Genomic DNA, 19,083 nt, shown 5'->3' on the forward strand with positions numbered 1-19,083 from the left:
TTGCCCAAATGGACATCGCCGGTTATCTAACTCATGTTGGAGCAGACGGTCGTACTCATGTTGGAGCAGACTGTGACCATTCGGTCTCTTTTTGTTTATTAACATCCGACCATGGGCCTCATCATGATTTTATCTGGCCTTAGGCCTCTTAAATGGTTACGTAAATATTCGTCAAGTGTTGGTGTAAACTTGATGAATTTCGTAGGAACGACTGTTCTAAAACAATCGGTTCCTTCAGAATGATTGGAGCGTCTGCCGTTGAGACAAACGCTCTACAAACGTATTGGTCGTTTGTATTGTATACAGGTGACACTAAGAGCTTAAATAAAAAGACAAGTTGGGAAATGAAGGCATATTCTCATAAACAATACGTGAGATTTACAAAATTGAGGTTTTTACATTCGTACTTAGAAGTAGTACTTTTTCAAGTTGTCTACATTCCAAGTTCTGGGCAGCTGCCTGCCGTCTAGGTCTTCCAGGCGGTAGGTGCCGTCTCTTACTTCCTCATAAATTCGGTAGGGGCCTTCCCAATTTGGGGTTAGCTTTCCCTGTTCGTTCGCCCTACCGACTGCCTCCATTTTCCGTAGCACAAAGTCCCCCACTTTGAGAGGACGCTTGTGTACTCTTTTGTTGTATGCCCGAGTCATTCTCAGACGGTATATCTCATGACGCAAGGCAGAATTGCCCCTGCGCTCTGGAAGTGAGTCCAATGCTAGGCGCATGGCCTCCCAATTCGCCTCTTCATCATACAACATGATTCGAAGGGTCGGCTCATAGTGCTCAATGGGTAGAACAACTTCTGCACCATACACCATTAGGAATGGGGTTTCTCCCATTGCCCCTTTAGCAGTCGTTCTGATGGACCAAAGGACGTGTGGTAATTCATCCGCCTAAAGGCCACCAGCCCGCTCAATTTTCTTTTTAATCTCGTCTGAGATTAACTTGTTGAAGGCTTCGACCTGGCCGTTTGCTTACGGCCGGCCGACTATGCGAAGAAGCTTGAGACCCCCTGGTCTCCCAGCCAAGTCTTGAGTTGAGGCATCTCAAATTGAGGACCATTGTCAAAAACCATAGACATGGGCACCCCGAAACGAGTGATTATGTTCCTCTAGATAAAGGAAATGACGTCTTTAGTCTTGATGTTTTTGACTGCCTCAGCCTCTACCCACTTGGTAAAGTAATCCACAGCCACCAATATATAGCGCTTGCCGCCTGGTGCAGTTGTATATGGCCCCAGAATGTCCATGCCCCATTTGGCAAAGGGTATTGGGCTGTGGATGGCCGTCAGGTCTGTAGCCGGACGATGGATGAGCTTGCCAAACTTTTGGCAATTGTCACATTTTTTCACCATTTCCATGGCATCCGACTCCAGAGTTGGCCAAAAGTAAAGCCGCCTGGCCTTGGGCGCGAGGGATCTGCCGCCTATATGGGAGGCGCAGAATCCCGAATGCAACTCTTCGAGGACTTCCTTCCCCTTTTCAGGGTTAACACACTTCAACAGGGGTTTCAAAAAGCCAGCCCTGAAGAGCTCTCCTTGTCGCAACTTGAAGTTAGCTGCTCGTTTTTTTAGAACAGTCGCCTCCCGTGGTGAGTCTGGGAGCATGCCGTCTGCAAGATAGGCCCGGATGCTGTCCATCTAGGTTGAGCTCCGGTCAAGAATTCCAATGGGGTCTTCCTTAGATATACTTCTTTTTTCCATGACCTCCCAGAAAACTAACCGAGGCGTTTCACAGGAGGCGAATGATGCCAACTTGGACAGAGCATCCGCCTGATTGTTTGAAGACCTGGGCACCTGAGTTAGATGAAATTCTTCAAGTGACCCAACTTCACTCTTGACCGCCTGCAAATATTTTATCATGGCCGGATGAGTGGCCTCGTACATTCCATTAACCTGGAGTACGACCAGTTGAGAATCAGAGCAGGCGGATATCTTCTTCGCCCCTGCCGCCTTGCAATACCGGATGCCGGCCAGCAGGGCCTCATACTCGGCCTCATTATTAGAGACCTAAAACTTGAACCGTAGTGCGTATTCGTACTTATCTCCTTCATGAGATTGACAGATAATCCCCGCGCCACAGCCGTTCACAGTGGAGCTCCCATCCACATACACTTTCCAAACTTGGTCTGTATTGTCCGGAACAACCGGCCTTGTCATTTCGACAATAAAGTCAGCGAATGCTTGTCCCTTTATTGCCTTCCTTGGTTCGTAAGTGATTTCTAATCCTTGCATTTCAATCGCCCATTTGAGCATTCGTCCAGAAGACTCCAAGGTTGTGAATGGCCGCTTGATCGGTTGGTCAGTATAGACCTCTACCGCATGCGCCAAGAAGTAAGGTTTAAGCTTCTTGATGGCCATGTAAAGGGCAAGGCCGAATTTCTCAACCATGGGGTACCGAAGCTCCGCGTTTCTCAAAACATGGCTTATGAAATACACCGGGAGCTGGATGCCGTCTCTTTCAGCTAAGAGGACAACACTGAGGGCATGATCAGAGACGGCTAAGTACATGAAGAGCTTCTCTTTAGGCAAAGGGCTAACAAGCCTCGGCAAAGAGTGCAGATGAGTTTTTAGCCTTTGAAAGGCCGCCTCTGCATCATCCCCCCATTCAAAGTTTGTCTTCTTTTTTATTGCCTGGAAAAAGTAGAGACACTTGTCGCCTGAACGGCTGAGGAATCTCCCCAGGGCTGCCAGACAACCTGTTAGTTTTTGCACTTCCTTCACAGTACGGGGCGACTGCATGTCGATTACCGCCTGTATTTTCTCAGGGTTGGCCTCTATTCCCCTTTGGTCAATCAAAAATCCGAGAAACTTCCCTGACTCAACACCAAAGACACACTTTTTTGGGTTAAGCATGACCTTGTGCCGCCTGAGTGTGGCGAATGTTTCTCGAAGATCAGCAAGGTGATCCGCCTGCTGTTTGGATTTGACTATCATATCGTCAATGTACGCCTCTACATGCCTTCCGATTTGATTAATGAAGACCTTATTAATCATTCGTTGGAAGGTAGCAGGCGCATTCTTCAAACCAAACGGCATCACCGTATAACAGAACAACCCCTGATCAGTGACGAATGCCGTCTTTTCTTGATCTTTTTTCCACAGGGGGATCTGATGGAAACCTGAATAGGCGTCCATGAAACTCATCAGGGCATGTCCGGCTGTTGAGTCGACCAGACTGTTGATCTTAGGCAATGGATAGCTATCCTTTGGACATGCCTTGTTGAGGTCTGTGTAATCAACACACATCCGCCAAGTTCCATTCGGCTTTTTTACTAACACAACGTTAGCTACCCACTCAGGGAAGTTGCACGGCCGAATGAACTTGGCATCTAACAGCTTTTTTACTTCGGCAGCTGCCACTTGACTTCTTTCTTCGTCGTGGTTTCTTTTCTTTTGCCGGATGGGCTTCTTTTTAGGATCCACGGCGAGTTTGTGGACAGCGAGATCCGGGCTGATGCCTGGCATCTCCTCCACTTCAAAGGCAAAGATGTCTTTGAATTCCTTGAGCAGCTGGTGAAGGTTTTCACCCAACTTTGCAAAGGCAATCGTCCCCACCTTATCAGTCCGCTCTGGACGGCTATCATCCAGAGGGATATCAATGTGCTCACCAGTTGGCTGGGGATGAAGATCATCCGACCTTTCCCCGGTCAGTGATTGCTATTGCTTTTCTTTTTTTACCACCACCAGCTGATCAGTCTTTCTTTTCTTTCCGGCTGGTGGAGCCGACTGTTCTTCCTCGACATCGTCGAGGTCAATCATTTGCTTGCCCCGGCTGGATGCTGCGGCCGCAGGCTTGACGTCCGAGAGATAACACTCTCGAGCCGTCTTTTGGTCCCCATTAAGGGAACCAACTGTTCCATCATCCTTCTCATACTTGAGTAGCATGAGAGCAGGGATGATGACGGCCTTACACTCATTAAGAGTGGGTCGGCCAAAGATGAGGTTGTAAGCCGTGAGCTCTTCAACCACTAGGAAACGGATGGTCATGTGCCGACCGTCTCCCCTGCTTCCCAGGCGGACAGGTAGGTCAATTCGTCCGACTGGGTGCACAAGTCCTCCCCCAAACCCAACTAAGGTGTGGGTGACCTCCATCATGCTATCCGGTTTGTACTTGAGATTGGACAAGCATTTGAGGCTGATGAGGTCAGAGGAACTTCCTGTGTCAATCAGAATTCGGCCAACCAGCTGGTTGGCGACTTTACACTCAATGACAACAGGGTCATCATGCGGCATACGGACTTTGCCTCTGTCCTGTTCGGTGATGACAACTTTAGGGAAGGTGGATGTGCTAGCTGCATCCCCCTCCTCAACAGAATTGACCATCTTTCTTAGATGGTCCTTGGTACCCTGAATGGTCGGGTCACCACCGGCAAATCCGCCTGCTATGGTGTACACCGGTTCTTCATCAGTTTTGGTACTCACAGCGGGCTGGGGAGTCTTTTTCTTGGACTGCCCTGGATTTGCCTTTGAAGTCACTTTGGACTTCACATAGGACTTCAGCTGTCCTTTGTCGGCCAGACGGTCGAGCTCCCGCTTGAGACTAAAGCAGTCGTTCGTGTCATGGCCAACATCCTCATGGAAATGGCAATGCTTGTTCTTGTTCCGATTTTCAGCGGAACCTTTCATAGCAGTCGGCTTTTCAAGAGTTAGCCGATCCTTAATTTCCAAAAGGATGGTGCAGCAGTCCTTGTGGAATTCGTACCTTGCAGCAGTCCACTCTTTTTTCTTCTTCTGGGCTGGTTGATCAGAGTTATCAATGGCCCAGACTTGCTTTTTCTTTTTTCTCTCTTCTGACTTAGGAGCCAGCTGAGCAGGTCGACTCTCTTTCTGCCGGTCGGACTTCTTATGGTCCGACTGCTTACTGGAGGAGCAGAGTTCGGTCGCCTGTATGTAGGCTTCCGCCTCTCGCAAGGCTCCTTGTAGGGTAAAGATTTGTTTGCGGACGAGTTCGTACTTAAAAGTAGACCCGTCCTTTAGACCCTTAAAGAAGTCTGTGAAGGCGACCTCATCAGACAGCCCATGAATCTGGATTCGGACCAGATTGAACCGCCTGACGTAGGATCGCAAACCTTCTCTATCTCCCTGCTGTACATTGCCCAAGTCAAGACTTGTCTTTTTGGCAGGGATGTTCATAGAGAAGTTTGATGCAAACAAGAACGCAAGCGTCTTGAAGCTATTTATGCAGCCAGCCGGCAGGTTGCCAAACCACTACTGGGCTATGCCCTTCAGGGTGGCTGGAAAGCAACGACACCATGCGGCATCATCCAACCCCTGTAAATACATGAGGTGGGTGTATGCCAACAGGTGGTCCTCTGGGTTGGAGGTCCCGTCATAGGCTCCAACCAGAATGTTTTTAACTTTAGCCGGCTACACAGCTTCAGTTATTTCTCCGGAGAAAGCAGAGGGTTGGTCTCCAAGGTGCTGCAGCCTAAGCTGCCAGTCCATCGGCTGATAGCCGTATGCCGCCTGTCCCCCGTAGAGGGTAGGCTGCATGTAAGGTACAACTGGCGCCTGGTACAATGGTTGTGCCATGTACTGGGCGGACTGAATCACATGCGGCCCAGACTGAACCCTTTGGCTGCTTGCTGGAGTCTCATGTACAGACTGTGAACACCGTACAGAGGTATTCCGAAAGCTATCATGATAAGTCGACGTTGAAGCCGACTCTGATTGCTGGGTTCACCTCTCCTCAATGTATTGCCGAGCGTCAGAGAACGTTTTCTTGCTACCATCCGACTGTATGTGCCGGATGGGTTTTCTTGCGCCCGTTTCTGGGAAACGGAGCCGATTGAGGTCAAATTGGGGCCTGGCCTTCTCCTTAGGAGCAGGATGAGGAGTCAGCTGACGGTCCCTGACCGACTTCTGTTTACCAGCTTGGGATGGCTTCTTGGCCGACTGCTCCTTTCTAGGAGTAGGCGACTTCTTTGAGGCGAGCTGCTTGATTTCACCCCTGAGGCTGCTCAGGAGTGACATTAGCTCATCCCGAGTGACGAGAGTTGATCCTGCCGCCTGGGAAGGATCAACCGGCCGCCCCGAGGGCTTCTTTGGCTGACCAACAGTTTTGCTTGGTCCTGCCTGAACATGGGGACGCTCTCGCCGTTCCTTACTGCGGATGCGTTTAGAGATGAGGGATCCATTTGGATCCACATAGGTTTCGACATCAGCGTCGTCACCTGAGTCATGGTCCGTTTGGTCCAGTACATCATTTGGAGGCCGAATGGCCTCCGGATTTGGTACAGGTTCTTGTGAAGCCATTTCAGAGGTACTCTCCCCACAGACGGCGCCAAATGTTTCGGGGTTTTTTGTCCCTCGGGAGAGTTACAACACTGAAACTGGATTCAACTGAGGACGCCTGTACCTGCAAAGAAAACGGACCTCCGGATGGTTGGGGGTCCGCCTCCGAAGATTAAGTCAGCAAACGTTCGGAAATAAAACGTGCGGAAGTAAATTTATCTGCTTGGATTCCAAGCTCAGGTAAAGTGAGATAAGTGACGTATTGTCTCGTATTGCGTGTCAAAAATTCTCTCTCTGTCATAAATGACATAATGTCCCTATTTATAGGGTCCTTTTGAAAAGTGTGCCTTCCTAGGATCTGGTGACCTAGTAATTAGGTCACGCCGTTTTGCGGCGCCTCGGGATTTGGGCCTTAGAAGGCCGCCATCCCAGGGCCAATGCCTGAGTGACACGTGTCACTGTGCCCAAAGGATTTTGAAGCACTTTTTGTGTGACACGTGTCGCCACCTGAATGGTCCCTGTTGGACCTTCAGTCCACGTAGGACGGAGAAGAGTCCACCCTCCACGTGTCATCATTCCATAGGTCCAAATGGCACCTATACGGAGGACACGTGGCACTTTCTGATTAGGCCACCTGGCCGGGTATAAAATACCCAAATCAAGATGCATTTTTATTTCAGTTTATTATCATTGCTTTACTTTGTGAATGTGCTACTTGTTTAAGCGGGTTATCCTAGTGATTCTTAAATGGTCAGTTTAGTATTAGCAAGAGGTTTGCTATTGATAGCTTGGTTCATTGTTGGATTTTTCACGCTTTATTGTGCGTAGGCTTGAACTTAAATGTGTTTTGATTGGAATAGAAATTTATTTTTCTTTATGTCCAATGTAGAACTATTGGTTGGTATGAACTCACGTGTTGGATAATTTTCGTTTTTGTTTTTTAAAAAATGATTCTTATTGAATTACAATGGCTTTATTAGAAATATGTATGTTTACGGGGTTATGATAATCTTTCAAACATTAATTTGTATTATGGTTCTATAGTGTATTTTGTAAATTATTTTATTTTTTCATAAAGGGTTACATGTGGTTTATTTTAATATTTTGATTTTTGTTAGCAAACTCCCATCTTTGTTAACTACACAAATCATATTGCTTCTTTGATTTTATTAATGTTACATCAATTTACTTTGAAATTGGATAAATATAATTTATTAGTGTAAGTTATAAATTATTTAATCAATATTGTAAATTATATATAATAAGTATTTTAGAAAACATGTTGTAAAAATTATAAATATTTATCAAGTTAAAAGCATGTGACATAACATATGTTTAAATCTCTTAATAAAGAATGTGAAATCAGCTTTCTTGTTCAAGTCATGATAATGACCTTTGGATATCATTTCGATTCTAATTGTATCGTATGCCATTATTGTAATGATATAAGTTCAGTGTGAACGATTAATGTGATTTGTTTTTCATAGTGTTGTAGAATTTGTCACCATGAAAAGGAAAGAGCGTTGGTGGATGTACGATAGATACGATGGCGGTAATGCCCGTAGAATTAGGCAAGAGTTTGTGGATGGTGTTGAAAAATTCATACGGTTTTGTGAAGCTCACCGTGAGAGCCCGGGCATAGATGAAGTAAGATGCCCTTGTCTGTTATGTAAGAATAGACGTCTTCATGATGCCAACACAGTAAAACCCATTTGTACAAAAAGGGGTTTATACCTGATTACTATGAGTGGGTTTCTCATGGTGAAGGGTTCCCTACACCAAGTGTAAAGCAACCAAATACTTACCGTGAAATGGTTCTCGATGCTCTTGGGAGTAATCATGAACCACAGGGTGACGATAGTACTAGTGGTTCAGATGAAGAGCCAAATGCTCAAGCAAAAGCATTTCAAGAGCTTTTAAAGGCTGTCGAGCAACCACTTACGAAGGTAGCTCCATGTCTGTGCTAGAAATGGCATCTTGAATTGTATCTTTGAAGTCGGAATACAATTTTCCCCATAGGTGCGTTGATGGGTTTGCTTCATTACTGAACGAAGCGATTCCCAACAATAATAAGATGGGGAAAACATTCTATGATACAAAGAAGATTCTTAACGGACTTGAGCTTCCGCACGAGAAGATCCATGAATGCCCAACCTCGATGTCATGCATATTGAAAAGAATTTCTTTAACCAACTAATTCACACAGTGATGGATGTGAAAAAAACATACTTCAGACACAGTTGCATCTAGAATTAACATTGCCAAATATTGCAAATGACCACAACTACATGTGATAGAGGATGCGAGAGGGAAATACACTTTGCCAAAAGCCCCATTCTCACTCGACAAGGCTAAAAAGAAAGTGTTATGTGAGTGGGTAAGCAACTTGAAATTTCCCGATGGTTATGCTTCTAATTTGAGTAGATGTGTAGATTTACAATCATGTAAGCTTCATGGTTTAAAAAGCCACGATTGTCATGTCTTCATGGAGAGATTGTTGCCAGTTGCTTTGAAGGAATTGCTCTCGGTCCATGTTTGGAAAGCTATTACTGAGATTAGTCTTTTCTTCCGTGATCTTTGTTGTTCCACCATCAAATTGAGTGATATGGAAAGATTGGAACACAACATTGCAGAAATTCTTTGTAAGCTCGAGAAGATATTTCCACTAGCGTTCTTCAACTCTATATAACACTTACCAGTTCACTTACCTTATGAAGCTAGGTTATGTAGTCCTGTCTAATATCATTGGATGTATCCGTTTGAAAGGTTTTAGCTCCGAAAAACTCATAGCCGCCATTTTCGTTTATACACCTATAGTTGTTTGCATATCACTAGTAGAAAAAATGCTTTTTGTAATGCCCTATTAGTAACTGGCATATGTTATGCTAGTTACGAAAGCATCAGTAGTAACCGACTAAAATAATGTCAGTTATAAATTTCATGACATTAGTAACCTGCATAGTAAATGTCAGTTACTAATATGTGGTTTATCATTGTTTGAAATTTTATTAGTAACTGACTAAATAAATGCCAGTTATAAATATTAAGTCAGAGAACCTTTGACTAAAAAATTTGTTTCTAGTTTGCAAACATCAGTTACAAATATTAAGTCAAAAAAAGTTTGACCAAAGCGTTTGTAACTAGCTTACAAACGCCAGTTACAAAAATTAAGTCAAAGAAAACTTTGACCCAAAAGTTTGTAACTACTCGTAGCTTACAAAAAATGTCACTTATAAATATTAAGTTAGTACTATCTTATATCAAAAAAAAAAAGTTAGTACTTCCTAATAATTTTATTTAATTTTTATTGAAGTTAGAAGAAATAAATTTTTTTTTAAACAAACAAAAGACTTAAACAATATCCCACCACTAGAGTCCTCCTAGATCCCTAACCTCTCGCTTTTGAGTATAATCAAATTTCCCCAATTTGTGTGCTCGATTCATCAATCTTTAATTCAATTTGTGAGTTTCAATCAATCCAAATGTCAATCTCAACTCGTACTAAAGAACCCTAATCATTAAAACAGTTACCCTTTTCGTTGGATCTTTGTTTTTAATTACTTCCTTCTACAGTTCAATTCGTGAGTTTCAAACAATCTTGTCAGTCCATACGATTTGCTAGAATATTCATCTGGTAAAATTTTTCGCATGATTATCTTCGTTTTTGTTAGATTTAACCTTTTAATTTGCCCAATAACTCTGAGTCGATTCTATTTTTTAATCGAATTTTTCAACCTTATATATTGAATTTCGCTATATTGATTGAAATAATTAAAACCTTTTGTCCAGAATATTTTGAGTATGCCCATATGTAACAGCCTGTTTTGGTTTTTTTTTTTTTCATTTGTTTATTGAAAATTTTTCAACCTTATATATTGAATTTCGCTATATTTATTGAAAATTTGTCATGAACATTAATAGTTATTTTTCATTCCTTCTTGTTAGGCACGAAACAATGCTCGTATTCTAATATCAGGCTCACTTAAACTTTTCAGTGACCGGTAAACTTGTTTGCCTCTTTAACATATTGTTCTTATAGCTATTGAAGGGCTGTATTGTTTTTTGTTGATTACAAAAATTCAGTTTCTTTGTTCAGATTTTTTAGATCAAGCTAAGAGTGCAAAAGGCTGGTAGCTCTACTAGGTAAATAGAGCTTTGATTTGGATCTTTCTGGGTTAATAGCATTTTATGTAGAGACAACAAAACAACTATCGTGTGATTCTTGCAATCAATTCAATCAGCTGCTCCATTAAGCAATTGTAGTTTTTATCCTTTTTCTTTTTAAGGTTTCCGATAATGATGGTAAATTGCTACAATTAGAGCTTTACTTTCTCAACTGTGAACTTTAGGATTCCGAAGAAGGTTACTAGGAGAGTCTAAAGCAAATTAGCTCTAGTAAGAATACATAAGAACTTATCACCCTAAATAAGATCCATTGTTGTACAAGATGCATTAGTGACTTTTGTGGTTGCTTTCAAAACTTAGTACATATGCTGTTTATTTTATCCACTTTTGGGCTTGTTGCAAATTTTCTTATTATTGGACTTGTTAGTGGATCTTAATCCTTGCAATATGTTTATATGTCTATGTAAGTACTTCTTGATTTATAAAGTGAATGGTTTATGGGAGGATTATTTATTTTTTCTTATCAAAATGTTTCTGTACTCATTGGGCAATTAAATGCTGGTGAAATATCTCATGCACCAATTTTCTTAATGGTTTTATGTGACAATCATTGTTTTGCTAACATACTCATCATTCATGTATCTAACAATCTATATCATGCATATCACTGACATTATCTGAATTTGTTCTTAAATAATTATTTATTACTAGATGCTCAGGTCATTGCTTTCTTTATTTTCTTCACTGTGTTTACTGTATACCTTTCTGGACAATATTATTGTTTGATTCTTCTGATTAATACATACCTACTTAATTACTTGGAATATGATTTTGAAGTAAATTATTTCTATTATTTGTAAATTAAGGGAAATGCTTCTTGTTGTAACAGATTTGACAAATCCGGCAATGAGCAGTTTGTGACTGAATTTAGCAAATGGATTTTCCATGTAAGTTGCACTGCTGTATATTGGTTGTATTACTTGAATTAATGAGGAAGCCCAAGTTTATCAATTTGATAAACTTGAAATGTTTATCAAATAGTAATTTGGTAATTATTTTGCATAGAATCTCGTGCTGGCTAATTAAAAAATATTTTCATCCTTTTTTTAATCACGTGCTGAAGATTGGTCCCTAATGACAGAAGTTACTCATCTTCTCCCTCTAAACAGAAGAAAGAGAAATAAGACCCAGGTTCTCCATTCAACAATGGCGGAAGGTACCATTTTCATCACCATATTTTCTTCAACAATGAAGTCGTCAATTGCAATAATGATCCTTCTTCTTCTTCCTCTTTCCTCCTCCATTGAAGCTCACATAAAAGGCGACACCATTAAAGACGGTGACATTAAAGATGACGCCATTCGGCGCCGATATAAACGAAAAACCCTACAAATAAGGGTGAAATTAAGGGCATGGTCAACCCCAAAGGGTAGGATGACCATGTCCTCCATTAAAGCTAAAATTGGGTTTGAAGATTGAATTTCTCCATTATAATTTTCTGAATTTTTTCCATTATACATACACCAAATTGGAAGAAAAATCGACTTACAAACTCACTAGCGTTTAGTCGACTCGCCGACTTTCTCTAGTGAAGAAGATGAATTTGCTTGTAAATTTTGACTCACGACAAGGCTAACGCTGTTAGTTGAATTTGCCTAACAAAAATATTAAATGGCAAAATTGTCCCTACTATTCATGAGTAAATAGTCCAATATACCCTTTGATAAACAACTCATGTTTATCATATTGATAAAGTTGAATTTTCTCATAATTAATTGGGTTTATATAAAAAGAATGTGGATTAAAGGATGGACCTCACATGTTCCTTTCACATGTGATTTTGTCTCTCAATTTTAATTTCAATTTAACCATTTGTGCCGCCTCTTACTTTAAGAAATTAATACAATGAAATTGACCCTATAAGTAATATACTTGCGTGTAAAATGTTCATTTTATGCAAAATTTTGGTGCTTCTACCCTAATTATTGGATGGTCTTGTACACTTTCCCTTAAGCATAGGATATACACATAAATTAATTTTTAAAATGTATGTGGTTGTTAATTATTGTAGTGGACAGGGGACGTTTCGTGGAAGGTATACAATTAAAAGTGTAAATTTGGGTGCGTGAATCAGGTTTGATGAGGTGAATAAGTTGGATTCATTTTCCATTCGAGTGATGCTAAATTATTGTATCCATAAAAATTAAAATATGAATCGCTTTTTTCAGCTTAATTTGAATTGGGTTGATCGAATCAGTTTTTGACACCTCTAAATATTGTGACTTGCAACTATACAATTTTTTCAAAGAATCCTGGAGTAATAGGTATTTTATCTACAATTTTTTCAATGAATCCTGTAGTAATAGGTATTTTATCTACAATTTTTAACGCGAAATTTTGCGACCTAGCATAATTTTTCACCAACGAACAAATTTTACGATAATCCATTAGATATATTATCATGAATTAAAGCCTAAAAAATTTCCCCCCAAAAAGAGGAGATAAACCTTGATTTTGAAGGTAGATTTTAAATATTATTATAAATTTATAATAAGGATTCTCACGTTCTCCAAATTCACTATGTGTTAATTATTATTATTATTAGAAACTTTTTGTAAAGACTAATGTAGTATTGTAGCTAATGAGCCAAATTAGATTTGGTTATACATATATTTGAGATAAACTAATAACGTAATATCTCACAACCGTACAAAACGTTTATTTTAAAGATGACTATCATAGATTTATCCTTAAATTGTTAGTGGCTCGTGAATTGTAGGGTATGTTTTTTGGAAATAAATCAATTTATAAATAAAAAGTCATATGACATCTACAAAGGAAATATAAATTAACAAATACAGAAAACTGAATCAAATTAGGGTTTCCTTCATCAAAGCTACGATCGTTGAATAGATAACCTTGAACTATGGTCTATTTGACACACATTGCTGGAATATATAACCTTTTAAAAAAACAGTCAAACGATTTGTTGTAGCCGTAAGGATGATTTTCATTTGATTCATTTGAACGTATTTGAAAACTTGACAACCGTTGCGATACCGAATAAATCTTTACCAACGAACTGATAATAAAGCAAAAGATGATTACCTTTTTTTATTAACCCTAAACATAAACAAACAACTAAATTAATAAAAATTAACAACTCCACCATATATAGGAAGACGTTCGAATATCTGCACTACTCATTTATATTTATTGAAACCTAAATTGCAAAACTAAAGAAAATTAAGGAAATAGGATCGAAAATAGTCTAATTTTTGAAGAAAAAAAAATAGACTATTTCCGGCCTAAACGGCAAGTATTTGGAGAAACTCTATAATAGAGGAGGAGAGGAGAGGCGAGAGTTACCTGTGAATTATAGTTAGTTTCTAACAAATTTATAGAGCTTCCCTCCCAGTCCTTAGAGGTATTGGGATCGATTCTCACCCCGCCCTTGTGGCTCTCTTAAAAAAAATCTAATATATATATATATATATATATATATATATATATATATATATAAATAAAGTAGGCATTTTTCGAGACCATTTGGCGTGCCACATAAAAAAAAGGGTATTATATGTCTAATGAAAAATTAGATTAATAATTTATTTTAGAATTAAAAAATTTACTCGCCACCTAAGCAAAAGTGACGAATAAGATTTAAAAATTTTGACACATAGGTAAAAACAATAAATAGAGAATAATTAAAACTTAAATTATTTTTAAAAACCAATAATTATCTTCTCAAAAAAACAAAAAAAAAGTAATAATTATTTTTTTTACATATATGGATGCAAATTTTTAATCGCAAATATCTTTAATCTCTCCCTAGAAAATATTATAAAAATTTGATTCTAATAATGTATTCATCGAGACGAATAAAACTAAATCTCATATGACTAATTTCCGATGATATTTTATATTTAAACGATTATAAATGAGACTAACATTTTATACAGAACGAGTATATTAAATAAACGTATAGACAAAATACTTATTTTGATCAATAAATAAAACAAGATTTGTCATTTCTTTTTTAAATTAAAATTTTAAATTGTCACATAAGCAAAATTAGTGAATAAGGTTTGGGATTTTAAATTCAAGCGTCACATAAAATAAATAAAACAACAAAAGATAACTTTACTGTTAAAATTAAAAAAATTTCTTATGATATTAGGAATTTTATCCATATATTTAATGAATAATCTTCATAAATATGCACAATTTTATATTAAATAAAATGATTACTAGAACCGTTCGTCGCACGGACTTACATCTAGTTGTAATTATTACAAACCCAAAAAATAACGGAACTAAACTTTTACTGATGTATTCTGTATTTATATTTATCAATCACATGATTAATAAAAGGATAATTTCTTGAGTAACGTATCATTATGCCTAACAATTTGGTTAACTAATACTACGGTAGCTCAATAATAAAAAATAGACATGAAAAATGTTATGTCCATAGAAATTCGATTATGGCTGGAATTTACAATTATATATTTTATAGCTGAAAAAGCGATACCGAATTCATGCTAATAAAGTAGTAAGTTGGATTACTTTCTTGATTTGGTTAATCATATTCTTGATTTGGTTAATCATATGGGTTAGGTTAATTAAGAGCAACTCCAATGTAAGTTACGGTGTAATTAGCGAATTAACTAGGTTTTTATGCCACATAAGATTTTAGCTAATCTCTTTTGTACCTAGTTTAATTTGTCATAATAGTTAGCTATTAGCTTTTAATTTAAATTTTAAATGAGCCTTAAAATCTTATTAGCTTTGAAATTTAGTCTATACTTATATATTAAAAGCGTACCTAATATAAGATATGTGCCATATGACACCCTTCACATGTATTATAAATATGCCACATCTATTGTACTATGAACATGTTTCAATTACAATAAAAATGTTTATCATCACAAGGTTTGAACTCAAGACCAATAATAAATGAGAAAATATTCTTACCAACTTTGCTATATGTTTTCATTATATTTCATATTCAATTATAATACACTAAATACTTTAATTTATACAAGACATCAATTTAAGAGCGTTTATTTAATTTCATGATTTCATCAATTATAATTGTCAACTTAATTTTTTGGGAGTTATATAGTTTATGACTTTATAGCCCAAATAATATGTATTGATATTCAAAGCAAAATCCGGTGCATTATCCGGAGCCACACACTAGTTTTATTATTATAGTAACTATTCATTTTGACAAATTTTTTCTCAAGCAAATTAACTTGACTGCTTGACCGAGTTAATTTAATTTTTAAGCTCCAATGTTCAAATTAGTAGCTAGGGAATTTTCTAAATTGCAAGATAGTCCCTAGCTAGCAGCATTGAAGATGGTTAAGACTATAAAATGTAATATAAATTTATATATATCTTTTTCATCTTGTTTGTCCATTATTCAAAATTCTATGGAGTCGATTTTCTATATTCATGAAGCAAATTAAACACTGTATTTCCCTTTATAGTTCTAAATTATATAGTATATACTTCATATAAACCAATAAAAAAAACTTAGTAAAATACAAGTAGATATGTTACACTATAAAATTAAGCTTCTTATAGATAACTGCAAGCATTAAAAATGCTTGTAGTAAAAAGTACACGCACAAGCAGCAATGCAAAAACTTTAAGTACAACCATGATAGTTTTCTTTATAAATACTCCCATGGGAAAAAAGACGTCCTAGTACAATATTATGTACAATGAACATGTTAAAGAGGTAACTAATATACAAAACCTTAAACTCTGCGAGAAAAAAAGTGACTTGAAATCGACATGCTCGAAAATGAAGAAGTTGCCGAGGAAGGAGAAGTAGAAGAAGATTGAGCAAAGCTAGGAGCATTAGTAATATTGTTGTTATTCTTCAACGAAAACGAGTCCGTATTATTATTGAAATCTCTATCTTCTTCATGGATGGTGTCTAACATCTTGGACGCTCTATGTCTCCTCATAACGTTAACAAATTGAGGTGGTGCAACTTCTAATGCAACCCTTGCTATCCTAGAAGTTGCCATTTTAGGAGAGTGATCAAGAAATTTAATTAAGGTGTTTGGTTATATATGTGGTTAGTTAATAAGAAAGATATTTAGAATAGAGTATTACTTGAGATGTTTTGATGAATGGAGAGAAAGAATTGATTGGGTTTATATAGAAGGGATGTGGATTAAAGGATGGACCTCATATGTTCCTTTCACATGTGAAATTGTCTCACTATTTTAATTTTAATTTAACCATTTGTGCCGCCTATTACTTTTACTAATTAATGCAATGAAATTGACGTTATAATAAGTACGTAATAATCTTGCATGTAAAATGTTAATATTTATTGAAAATTTTGGTGATTCCACTCTAATTATCGGATGGTCATGTATACTTTCCCTTAAGCATAGGATATACATATGTATTAATTTTTAAAGTGTGGACGGCACGGTGTTCCGTGGAAACAATGGCTCGTGACCATATTTTCTAATAGAGGATTTATCCACATTTTTTAAACACATAATTCATATATTTTCTATTTATTTTTTATATTAATGTTTATTTTTAATGGGAGGAAGTATAAATCACACTAGGTATTTGCTAGTTATAATCTTTAGGGATGGTATTAAAAAATCATAGATCGAATCTTTTCTTCACCATTGCCTTGTCTCTCTGTTAAAATAAATAAATAAATAAATAATGCAATTGACATAATTGATATATGTCCATCGTCATTAAATAAGTATTTATATTCATTGAAATTATTTTTATATGTTTTTTTCATCCAATAATTTTTTTTTGCACCTTCGAGGCTCCCATAGTTTCATTAATTGAAAAAACTATTTCGTATAAAACTAGAATCAAACTAAAAAAAAAAAAGGAAATCTTAATCAATTTTTATTAATTACTGTACATGATACTAAATTTAAAGAACAAAAGGAATAAAGAGAGTAATTACTATTGGAAATATCACCCGAAAAATGTTTAAAATAACAAGAAGATATGTAATATTCTATAATATTATTAAAATTCAAAGGGATAACATGGTATTGACATATGTCATCTTCTCTCATCATGACTTAGCGTCACATAAGTAATGACATGACAAGCCTCATAAAACCTTTCATATAAGCTATATTATATATATGGTGTCTATTCAAGCACTCTAATAATAAATACCTTAATATTTATTAATCATTAACAATAAGCATTAATAAAATTTATTCAACAAGGAAAACTCTTCTTATATTAAACCTTTCAATTTAAACAACTATCTATTATATGTAAACAACTTGGTCATTTTTATAGCCTTGTTTATTCAACTGAAATTTTCATTACAAGTTACATATTATCACTCATGATGCTATATTAAAATATTTAATTCCTTTTCAAAAAGAAACATGTGCAATTAATGATAAAACTGTAATTATATATAATATCAGTAGTATGGATATAAAAATAACAAAGATGTGATTCATTCTATTGATGAAAAATTAAGTGAAAATGATTTTTTTTTCATTAACTCATTAAATTTAAGTTTGATCAAACTCACATGATCATAAGTTTATAATGGTTCGGGGCATCACTTGAGCCAATAACTAGTTTGGTATGGAAATAGTAAGGCCCTGTTTGATTCACCTTAATTTTGCTGAACTTAAATTATTTTTAATGAACTGAACTTATTTTTACTGAACTGAACTTAATTTTATTGAACTGAAATTATTTTTACTGAACTTAAATTATTTTTACTGAACTGTAATTATTTTTACTGATTTTCTATTATAATTCTTCTTTAAGAAAACTGAATTTTACTGAACTAAACTTATTTTTTACTGAATTAAAATTATTTTTACTGTACTGAAATTAATTTTACTGAACTAAACTTATTTTACTGAACTGAAATTATTTTTACTTAATATTATTTTTTTAAGGTGAAGAGAACAGGGTCTAAGACTATGTTTAATTCACCGTATTTTTGCTTATCTAATCCGATATAATTTTTTTTTTCTTAGCTTACTTTTCTAATCTAATATAACTAATTGTTTGATTTAATTTGACTAAACTTTGACCTTATATATAAGTTAATCTATAAGAAAAAAAATATCAAATGGGGTATTATTAGATTCGTATTAATGTGTATCTCATTAATATTTAATTTTAATAAAAAAAATTTACAATTAAATTTATTCCGTGATAAAAAAAAATCACATACAGTACAAATGATAAAACATGTTTAAACTTTTTTTTTCTCTTATCTAAATTGAAATAAGTAATATGCTCATGAATAAGTTGAATTTAACATACCCAAACTTTTTTTTTTTGAAGGATACAAAACCAACATGCTGAGAACCTAAAAATCTCTCGCCCCTCCTCCTCTCTTGTAGGGTTTCTCCAAAATTTTGGCCGTTTAAGCCGGAAATAGAGGAAATTAGACTATTGACCCTTTTCCCTTAATTTTATTTAGTTTTGCAATTTAGGCATCAATAAATCTGCACAAGTAGTGTAGATATTCGTCCGTTTCCCTGTGGTGGAATCGTTAGTTTTAGTTAGTTTGGTTGTTCGTTTATGTTTAGGGTTTGTTTGTGTGTTAGGGTTTATCAAAAAGGTAATCATCTTTTGCCCTATTGTCAGTTCTTTGGTAAAAATTTGTTTGGGATCGCAATGGTTGTCAAATTTTCAAATGCGTTCAAGCAAATTAGATGAAAATCATC

General features: G+C 36.6%; 1 long non-coding RNA gene across 4 annotated transcripts; it reads left to right on the top strand.

Moving 5' to 3' along the window:
- The first annotated feature begins 9,439 nt into the window (after positions 1–9,439).
- On the top strand, positions 9,440–12,166 carry LOC110709828. Of its 4 annotated transcripts, none has more exons than XR_002509055.1 (5): positions 9,440–9,866; positions 10,178–10,233; positions 10,316–10,375; positions 11,247–11,304; positions 11,499–12,166. It is a non-coding gene; the product is annotated as an uncharacterized LOC110709828 (long non-coding RNA). The 4 variants fall into 4 exon arrangements; XR_002509047.1 differs by having other exon boundaries at positions 10,329–10,375; XR_002509046.1 differs by having other exon boundaries at positions 10,178–10,375.
- The last annotated feature ends 6,917 nt before the right edge of the window (positions 12,167–19,083 follow it).

This window comes from Chenopodium quinoa, unplaced genomic scaffold (assembly GCF_001683475.1).
Source record: "Chenopodium quinoa cultivar QQ74 unplaced genomic scaffold, ASM168347v1, whole genome shotgun sequence".
NCBI lineage: Eukaryota > Viridiplantae > Streptophyta > Magnoliopsida > Caryophyllales > Amaranthaceae > Chenopodium > Chenopodium quinoa.